This window comes from Orcinus orca, chromosome 2 (assembly GCF_937001465.1).
Source record: "Orcinus orca chromosome 2, mOrcOrc1.1, whole genome shotgun sequence".
NCBI lineage: Eukaryota > Metazoa > Chordata > Mammalia > Artiodactyla > Delphinidae > Orcinus > Orcinus orca.
This window is the reverse complement of record NC_064560.1, coordinates 72,557,209-72,567,450: the sequence shown is the minus strand read 5'-3', so window position 1 is coordinate 72,567,450 and position 10,242 is coordinate 72,557,209. Positions and strand designations below refer to the sequence as shown.

At 38.8% G+C, this 10,242-nt stretch overlaps 1 long non-coding RNA gene across 1 annotated transcript; it reads left to right on the top strand.

The window, feature by feature from the left end:
- The first annotated feature begins 4,390 nt into the window (after window positions 1–4,390).
- LOC125963420 (uncharacterized) lies at window positions 4,391–7,474 on the top strand. The gene is made up of 4 exons (XR_007475383.1): window positions 4,391–4,406; window positions 5,210–5,270; window positions 6,922–7,114; window positions 7,372–7,474. It is a non-coding gene; the product is annotated as an uncharacterized LOC125963420 (long non-coding RNA).
- Window positions 7,475–10,242: the final 2,768 nt, after the last annotated feature.

Below are 10,242 nucleotides of genomic sequence, written 5' to 3'. Positions count from 1 at the left end.
GTGGAGTGGAAAGAACTTACACTTTGGAGGAAAACAGAGCTAGGTCAAGACCTGTTCTAACACTACTGACTCTGCAAAATTGGGTAAAGGACTGCACCTCCCTGAATCTCATTTCCTCATCTGTAAGGAAGGGAGGGGATTCAATGAGAAAGATAACCCTTGGAAAATGTTAGTTACCCTCTGTCTGTGAGGCACCAGGACCAGAAAGGCTGGTCATTCTCCCCTCAGCTACTCGCACTGAATGACAGCAGAGCTGGCCAGGTTGATCTCATCCTCTGCAGCAGAGAATGAAACAACCGTTAAGTCCCAGCATACACTATGCCCCCTTTGAAACCTCTTTCACCCACTGTGAGAAGAGAAGTAACCTATGAACCATTTGCACAAGAATAAAATTTTACGCATCAAATCCATGCACACCAGTACTTACCTGTCACTTGAAAATCTGGTGTTTGTAGAAGGATAATCTCAGGTAAACACACCAAAACTCCTAGACTAGTATTTCCATGGCAGTCCTTGCAGTGGTGCAACCTCCTGTATTTCTCTAGAAAAGTCAAAGAGACCCTTCAAAGCTTATATAGAAAACCTATCTTACCTGGGGAACCCTATAATACCACCCTGTTTCTTAGGATGAGCATTTGTCTAGACATTGAGGGTATTCTGTGTCCAGGAAGATGTTCTTTGTGATGCTTAAATCTGTACCTATTTGAATAACCACATCCTACTGTCTTTCCCTTTTGGCCCCCAAGAGCACTCCAGCCATTGAAAAGAGGCCAAGGTAGGTTCCATTTTCCTGTGAATCAAGATGACTGCTCTCTCCCAAGTGAGGTGGACAAGTCAAGTGCTTCGGGTTTGGTTTCTAGTCAGCCTAGGCTCCTCTGGAAAAGGCAGAAAGGCCAGCTACCTCAGTTTCCAAATATGTCAAATGAAGTGCCAGCCTTTTGTGAAACAAGTGCCCCCCTGTACATAGATGAAAGATGCTCTGAGAGTGGCCATATTTCTTTTTATTATTACTTTGTCATCAGTGATTGCCAAAGCCCTCAACTGCTTATGTGCTTGCCTAGAAGCAGCAGTGCCCAGTCCCTGCTTGAAAGGGTTCGACAGTATGTAAGTAGTTAACCCTTGCCCTGTTGAGCAAGCCCAATGTGATCACACACATATAAACATTTTCTCCATGTGGACGAGCAAAGAGGAACAGCTATTTTTTGCTGGCGGATGCTGTGCAAGAGGTCAGCTCCACCTCAAAATCAAAGCCTCGCAGGTAGTTAGGTGAAAACCCCATGGAGAGAAAATAAAACTGGAGGTACAAAGCTGATCTCAGTTCACAGACGGTTTTAAAAAACTGGCCCCATCTTTTGAAAGGCCGGTTAATGGTGCTCTTTTGCAAATTACCACTCATTTGGGTAGTGACCAGACAGATCAAGATCATTTCGATCCTGTTACATTGGGAAGTTGAGTACTTGAAATTCAAGATCATTCATTCTTGCTGCGCGTGCTGAAGCCCCTGCACTTTGATTTTCTTTCGGCTTCTGAATGTCCAGCTGTCCCTAAGGCCAAATGGCTCGTAGGCTTATCTTTTTTTACATTTAAATCTAGGTGATGACCCAAATACAAAAATCACTAACGCCCCCCACCCAACGCACACACACACACACACACACACAAACACAGTGCTGGATTATTGCATTTACCTCCCCTCTAATTAACTAGCATTGTCTAAGTCGACAAAAAATTTTTCTCAATATATTGGTTAAAAATTAAATAAACAAGGAGAAACTGAGAACTATAAAGGAAGTGTGAAAGAATTATCAAACCAGAGAGCAAATTTGCTCTGCTTAAACCAGATGAAAACTGAGCTTTATAAATTTGATAGTGGAAGATTTATACATATATATATATATATATATATATATATATATATGTGGTTTTTTTTGGATTTTGCAGCCTAATGTTTAAAAATGAAATAGTTATTGGGGGGGTGGATGATTTTAGGCAAAAAGGTTTATAATTTAGTAATTGGAGAAATGAAAGATGCCTTTCCAACATGTCATTAAAACTCTCTAATAAAATAGGGAAAATGAAGGTCTAAGATGACAGTCTTTATCAAAGTGTTTATAGAGACATTATATGTCCCCGTAATTGTTTAGGCCAGTGAATTAATGAATCCTCTCTGTAAGTCTCCATTTGAAATGATTTTGATGGTGTCTGCTGCTCGGCTGCTTTGGAAAAGCCTGTTGTCTGCAGCTCGGGAGAAGGGCCTTGAACCCTGCCATTCAATCCCTTTCAGCCCATCAGCTGAGTCTAATTGCCAGAAAGCACACGAGACCCCCGAGCCTGATTGTTCCCCCACCTCCTTTGAGGTTTGGAGGCATGAAAAGCAAAAGGGAAAAAAAAGCTCCCTTTTGATCTTCTGTTTCTTTCTCTCTCCCTCTCCCTCTCCCTCTCTCTTCCTTTTTTTGTCTGCCCACTCTTACTCTGAGAATGACACATTTCTTTATAAGGCTTCTTCTCCTTCTTATAAAGACAATAATTAATAAGGCCTTTATAAAATGAGGCTTGAATTGGTGTCACCTCAGGGGTGGTCTGGAGCTCTGAAGTGAAACCTCGGTGGGCCCCGGCCTTGTCTGGCCTCTGCACAGGTCAGGTTTAAATACCCTGACCCCAATTTTCAGTCTCTTTCCCTAATGAGGCGATTCGCACAAGGATACAAAATTATACGAGAAGGGAAAGAAGACAAAAGAGCCAAGGTGTAGTTGACACCACACTAGCCACATTTTATTATTATCTTTGTGCCTGTGACATCACAGCTGTGTATGTCCTTAAAGCAAAGCGTTTTCCCCTGGTTCCCATGGTGAGCTGTGTGGAATGACTTCACAGACCCCTGTGAGCTTGACAAGAGGAGTGGCCGGCAAGAGCTAGTGACCAGTGCCCAGGCCTTCCCCGGCTACATGAGTATTACCAGGGGCGCTTTCTGAATTTCTGCACCATCGCTTTCTGTCAATGGCTTGGGTAAAACTGCATTATTTGTATCCATATAATTTTGCAGGCTTATCATGTTGACATCAAGAGTTTAAAATGTTCTCCCGTGCGTGTTATCTGTCCTGGATCTGGCTAAAAGCAGGCTGGCTTTGAACAGAGCAGGATGAGAATACGGCCTCTTGCCAGAATGTCTTAAAGGCTTTTAAAATAGCTGAGTAACCTTAGCAAATTATATGCTTACTTCATCCAGAGTTGCTAATCATTGGGTGGATGACTTGTATGAATTATGTCTTTTTGGCTCAAAACATTTTTTTCACTAATAAAATGATGTGATTGAGGTAAAGGAAGAAAGAGTAAAATGGGAGTTGTAGTAGTAATGCTATGACTTATTGCATCTGATACTTTTCAATCAATTTGGAGGGGTTCTCAACTCAGAAACAAAAATAAACAGAAAGAAACCTACATTTAAAGAATCTGGTGGAATCCCAATGTACAGCCAAGTTCCAAATTCTAAAAGACTATGGAGTCCAGAAAAAAAAAAAATGCTGCAAAATAAATACTCTAAATCCAGTTATACAAAATGAAATGAATCGAGATGTTTTTGTTTCTAAATGATGTTTTTCTTTTTTGTTAAATGGGTAGATATCTTTCATTTCTACTCATAAAGAATGGTATCGGATACTTTCAGATAGATTACAGAGAAACAATCACCATCCCCAAAGAATCACTACACACTGACTTCATACAAATATGAGTAATTAAATAAGACCACTGTCTCTGAATAATGAAGGAAAGAAAGTGTATCATAATAGTAGATTTTATTATGGTATGGCAAATCCTTAATAGCCTTTATCTAATAGGAAGTGTGGGCTATCAGTGTATTCTGGTTAAATTGCTTTCATTTCAGAATTTTGTTCACTGGTGCCACAATGGTCTAGGATTTTTAAAAATTTTTTTAGATATAGGCAAAAAGAAATGCCAGTGAACTTGAGGGGAGAAAAATCCCTTGAGTAAAAGGAATATAGGATGGTAAGACAGTTAAAAAAGAGAGGAGGAGGTCTCTGCCTCCCAGGCCCATGGTAGGAGTGAAACTCTTGGCACCCTTGTGAGAAGGTGGGTCCTGTGAAAAGTTCTGGCCAATGAGTTGTGACCAAAGTGATGTATGCCATTTCTGGATCAAACATTTCACTGCCAGGGCAAGACCCTCAGGAGACCTTTTCCCTGTGGTATGATGACTGACCAAGTTTAAGATGGCAATGCTCAGTCAATCTGGGTGTCCTACAAGTAGAGCATCTGTGTCACAGCTGCGACTTTGGGTGAGGAATTAACCTTAGCTATTTCAAGCCATTGACATTTTAGGACTGTGTGTTACTGCAGCATAACCTGTATGTTCTGGTTGGATTGGACAGATCCTACTCAACTGAGCTGAGGTAAAGTACACTGTCTCATCTTGGAGTAGGGGGACAACAAAAAGATGTGAAGGGGTCATATGTAGGATAGCTTTGCTACAGCTTGAAATTGTTGATCATCATATGATTTCACTTATATGCAGAAACTAATAAACAAAGCAAATGGACAAACAAAACAGAAACAGACTCATAGATACAGAGAATACACTGTTTTTACCAGAGTGGGGGCAGCTAAGGGGATGGATGAAATAGATGAAGGGGATTGAGATGTATAAACTTGCAGCTATGAAATAAATATGTCACAGGGAGGAATACACAGGAGGAATGTACACCTAGGGAATATAGTCAATAATATTATGACAACTTTGATGGTGAAAAATAGTAACTGGACTTACTGTGGTGATCATTTCATAATGTATAAAAATGTCGAATCACTATGTCATATACCTAAAACTAACATTATATTGTATGTTAACAATAACAATAAAATAGCTATCTAAGCATGTGTCAAGACTAAAGGATGTCAACTAACCAAATAACCCTTAAGCCACATAAATGTTACATTGATTACATTAGAATTGGAAAAATGTTGGAGAGCAGGAAATGAAAAAAATAAATATCCATAATATTTTTGAAGAATCACTTTTGGTTTTTTTTGTTTGTTCTGTTTTGCTTTTAGGAAATATTGCACATGAAGTTGTAAGGATGAACATATCTGATAAATAGTATAGTACTTTGGTTAGTAAAATTGAAATCATCAGTTATAAATTTAAATACTGGGGTGGGATCAATCAGATAACATAGATTTATGAATTATTCATCAGGAAACTATAAAACAATAGAGGTCATGCCTGTGGCAGCTGGAGAGACCTGCCATGCCTAAAGGTATTTAAAATAACAATAATAATAATAACAATGATAATGGAATTCAACAAGGGACACACCAAATGTGCGGTCTGAATTCAGCCCTTCTGACACCAGTTTTCTACCCCTAGGAAATGATGTCTTTGGATTGAAAGTATTTTCGAGACTCTCTCAAAAGCTTCGAGTATACATCACAGAATCCTTCATTAAAACAATATTTTACTATGAAATTGTTTTATAGTAGAAAGATTTTCATGATTGAAGATTGATTGTGGCTCATGTGTGAGACCTGAAGTGATACTTTCAAGTAAATTGTTGTCACATAGACCTGGGCTTTGATTCCAGCTCTGCCATTTAGACTGATGTTACTTAGAGCACTAAACCTGAGTCCCATTTTTCTCCAGTGTAATGGTGTGGGGCTGGGGGTACACCAATTCTCAGAATAATAACACCTACACAATTGGAGAGCAACTGTAAATAAGGTGAGGGTCAGTGGTTCAAGCATTGGTCCACAGTCCCTGGGTTCATGGCCTGCAGGCTGGCTGGCTGGGAGTCAGAGTCACAGATGCACAGCTGCTAGTGGAAGAGAAACATCAAAGAGCTAGAGGTAGCGTCTGCAATGCAGAGGCTACCAGCTGAGGACAGCACTTTCTTCTGTGTGACTACAGGACCTTACAGATTGGAAAAATTTATCTTCTGATTGAAAACCCAAGTATTTAGGATCATAATAGGATGGTGTCCCCCTCCTTCAATAGTCTGGAGAAAGAAGAATCTTTAAGGATCAAGCCCCTTGTTCTGTGCTATTTCATCATGCGCACAGCAACTGGAAGGGAGCCTGACCTTTGGACTTATTAGCAGGGCACCAACCCAATGAGCCACCAGCTGCACCCCGAGAGTCCACAGGCAGTCACACCAGATATTTGCCTGATTTTTTATGAACCATTCTATTCTTCTTCCATCATTTGTCAATGTAGTAGTGTTCCTTGAAATAATTAGGAATATGGAAAATAAAACATGTTTTAGAGTAATTATTTATCCTGAGTGTCTTTGTAAGTCTTATTTACTTTTATGATTTTTGTCAAAATTTTTATTTAACTGGTTGTTTTCTAATTTGAGAACTGGATCTTTACGTCTCTACACATATCTTAACCCTTGATTTTTTTCAATAAGATTTATAGTGGAGAAGACAGATCATTGGATTTCTCAATGAATAACTTCTCACACTGTAATGTGCATTTACAGATTACCCAGAGAAAATCGTTAAAATGCAGATTCCAACTCAGCAGATCTGCAGTGGGATCTGAGTTTCTACACTTCTAGCAAGTGCTTGGTGATGGTGAAGTTACTGGTCCCCAGACGACACTTTAAACAGTAGAGGTTTAGACATTTTCTCAATGTTTATTTACCAAATCTGTAAATGGATTTAATAGCACCCACTTTACAGGGTTTTGGGTAATATAAGCACAAGTTAAAATGTGGCTTATTTATAAATGAATATCAAGTAGATAAAATATAAAACCCAAGATTATCAGACCTAGCAGTGCTTTCTCAATAATAATCGAGGAGAGTACTGTATAAAACAATTTTTGAACAATAGAAGGGACTTTGGGGAGTAGTACTTACTACCAAATGACAAAGCTCACTGTAGCTTTAATCTTTCTGTTCACATAAGAGTAACAGGGAGAGAACAAGGCATGCTAAGAAAAATGAGGCTGCAACATCTGCTGTGCCCAAAGTGAAGGACTGGATCCCTCAACAGCCAGCACCTCAGAGGCCAGTGAAAGTGGAAATAACCACCTACCATTGTATGAAGGTCTGTGAAGACTGATCTCACAAGGATAATAGAGAGGTAGAAAGTCCTAGAAGTGAGTAACATGGGGTCAAGAAAATGGTCAGTCTAGCTTGGATCACTGGAGAAAAGATCTGGTTTGGGACAGAAAAGTAGTCCAAGGAATTTTCTTCTCTTTTCTTCTTTTTTAACATCTTTTTGGAGTATAATTGCTTTAAAATGGTGTGTTAGTTTCTGCTGTATAACAAAGTGAATCAGCTATACGTATCCATATATCCCCATATCTCCTCCCTCTTGCATCTCCCTCCCACCCTCCCTATCCCACCCCTCTAGGTGGTCACAAAGCGCTGAGCTGATCTCCCTGTGCTGTGTGTAGGCCAAGGACTTGACAGGTCAGTTCAGTGACTGAAGAGAGAAATTCCTGAAATAAAGGTCCATAAATGTTTATCTGAAACTCTCAGAGCCAGGTGTGTTTCCGAATTCAGATTTTGGAAAAGGACATTACATGGTAGCCTCAGTGAGGTCTGGGGCAACCCCCACTTCTCTACCATTATTCTAATGCAATATTTCTGATTAAAATACATGGCCAGTCACAGTAAGTTGGAGAAATAGAGATTGCAGTGGCCTTAGGGCAGTACACATCATGTTCTGTCAACAGATAAATTATGGAGAAAAAAACTTTTTGTTTTGGAGCTTTTTGGACTTTGAAATTACAGAGGAGAAATTGTATACCTCATTTATTGAGGTGGGCTTGATAGAGCTATATGATTGTAATTGGGTCAGTTTGTTACTCACCATTGCTTGCTCTCTCTCTCTCTCTCTCTGCCGTCCCTCCACATGAGTACATTAACAATTTAGTAACCTGCTAGTACATTTCATAGAGTCACTGAGTTTGTAATGGATTCTCTTTCAAAAAAAGGTTTTAAAAAGAGTTTTCTCTTTTTAATTTCCCAAATGAATGTAGGGGAAATGGCAATACAGTCAGATTGAAAGAAAATCCAACAATTAGGTACTCCTTTTTCTCTCTGACTGTGCTTGTTACCAACACAACAGAGATAATACTGAACTCTAGTTTGTGATTCTAATCTAGTTTTAAGTGCTTACATAACAATGCACTTTAATGAACCTGACACTGTCTCATTTGATATGAAATTTCATAAAAACAGTAAATGTTTAATTGTGTAGCATTTGCTTTTCATTGAGAAATTGAAATGATGACCCTCAAGGTAATATTCAGGACTATTGCAAATGTGTGTGTGTGTGTGTGTGTGTGTGTGTGTGTGTGTGTGTGTGTATATATATACATACATATATACAGTCACTTTTCATGTAAAAAATAGGATTTCTACCATTATGGTCACCCTCACAGAAATCAAAGTACTTATGGCAAAGAAAAGCAAATCAACCTCTCAATTTCCACCACTTTATAAAAGCACATATTTAAAGTTATACCTGAAACTGCCAGAGCTAAAAACAGACAAGCACTTTTCAAAAGTAAAATTGCAGTAATAGGAAAAAAAACTTCATCACTTCATTTTATTTTCAAAATGAACACACGAATGCAATTCACAACTTAAAATATTCTGTGTTATTGGTGCAACAGTTTTACCCAGTGAAAAAGTTGAATCAGAATGAACTGATTCTCCAAACTTCAGCTTATTCTGCCTGGAAACACCTTATGATTGTTCTCACGATATGGAAATTGCTTGTCAAAGAGGGATGTTTAGTGGAAGAGTGCTCATGATCTGTTTATTCTGAGAGTATGTTTCTGGAAGCCTGCATCCTTCCTCCTAGAGTCAACACAGATTCTAAGAATCAGAGAAATCGCAATACCGCGTACCTCCTAGTGAGGTCACCCACCACTGATGAGCACAGTAATAAACACAGATTACGCATCAGCCCACTAATGCTCACCCGCCAGGGTCCCCTCCAGGGAAGATATTTAGACTAAAGCCTAATAAAGACATCTGTGCTTGTCTTCCCTAGATGCAATTCCTAAAGAAACAGACATTGGTAAGGATTCTTTCTTACATGCCATAATGTTCTTTCACATTTAAAAAACAAAGTCAACATATCTGTGGACTAAAATATTTGAACACTATATTCTCTGGGATGAGCCATTATTCCTTTGATGATATGATTTTTTATTTAATTCTCCCATGGACTTTCTTTATAAAGTATAAAACGCATCCTTCTCCCCAATAAGTAGTATTTGAGCAGAGAGTAATTCTTCCAGCCCCTGATTTTATCCATAAATAGAAAACAAAATGGGAATTTGGTACCACTGAAATATGTATCCTTCAAAATGTTGGCTTCAAACTTACCTTTGCACACTCGGAAAACTTTGCTTTAATTGTTGTACAGAATCAAAGACATACTTTCTCATACCCTGAGGTATAGGAAAAATCAAAGAATGCAATTTTAATTCTATTTACTAGGAAGACTGTCTAGAACTGTTTCCTCATAAAACATATGCTTGTAAACAATTTAATATGTAGATATACAATGTTTATGCAAATACTTACACAGAGAGATTATTTCAATGGCATTATGGGCTTATTTTATTGGGATTAATATATTCCAGATGTTTTTTCTTTCAACTTAAGCCATCACTATAGAAAATGGAAAAGTAGATGCATTTCAGTTGAAATTCAATGGTCAGCCATCAGGTCGCAATTGAAATTGTGCTAGGTGCAAGGAGCAGGGGAGAGAGAAGGCAAATGCTGTACAGTTCATCAGCTCTGATCCCTGCTCTGTGGGGAAAGTAGGTAAATAAATAAATAAATAAAAAGCAGCTTAAGCAAAAGAGGGTCCCACTTTTAAGGCTCTACTCAGAAGAGTGATAGGGATCAATGAACATTATTTCTACTCCAAAAACTCTGAGAAAGATGTAAATTTTTACTAACAGTTTCCTTGAGGACATAATAATGGAAAAGGGTTCATTCAACTAAGCACAGTAACACTTCCTAACAATTCTCTTTACTGGTCCCTCTCCCCAAAGTTACTCCTTGTGACTTAGGTCTCTCTGTCTCTTCAGAAGTCCCATTCTCCTCCATTGCTTAACCTCATCATTTCTCATCTCTCCTCTTTCCTACCTCTTGCTTCCACTTCATCCTTTTCTCTCTTTCTACTATGCCTCTCATGCTCCACGTAAAGCAATTTTCCCTGCTCTCTTCAATTATTCATCTCTACCCATCACCATGA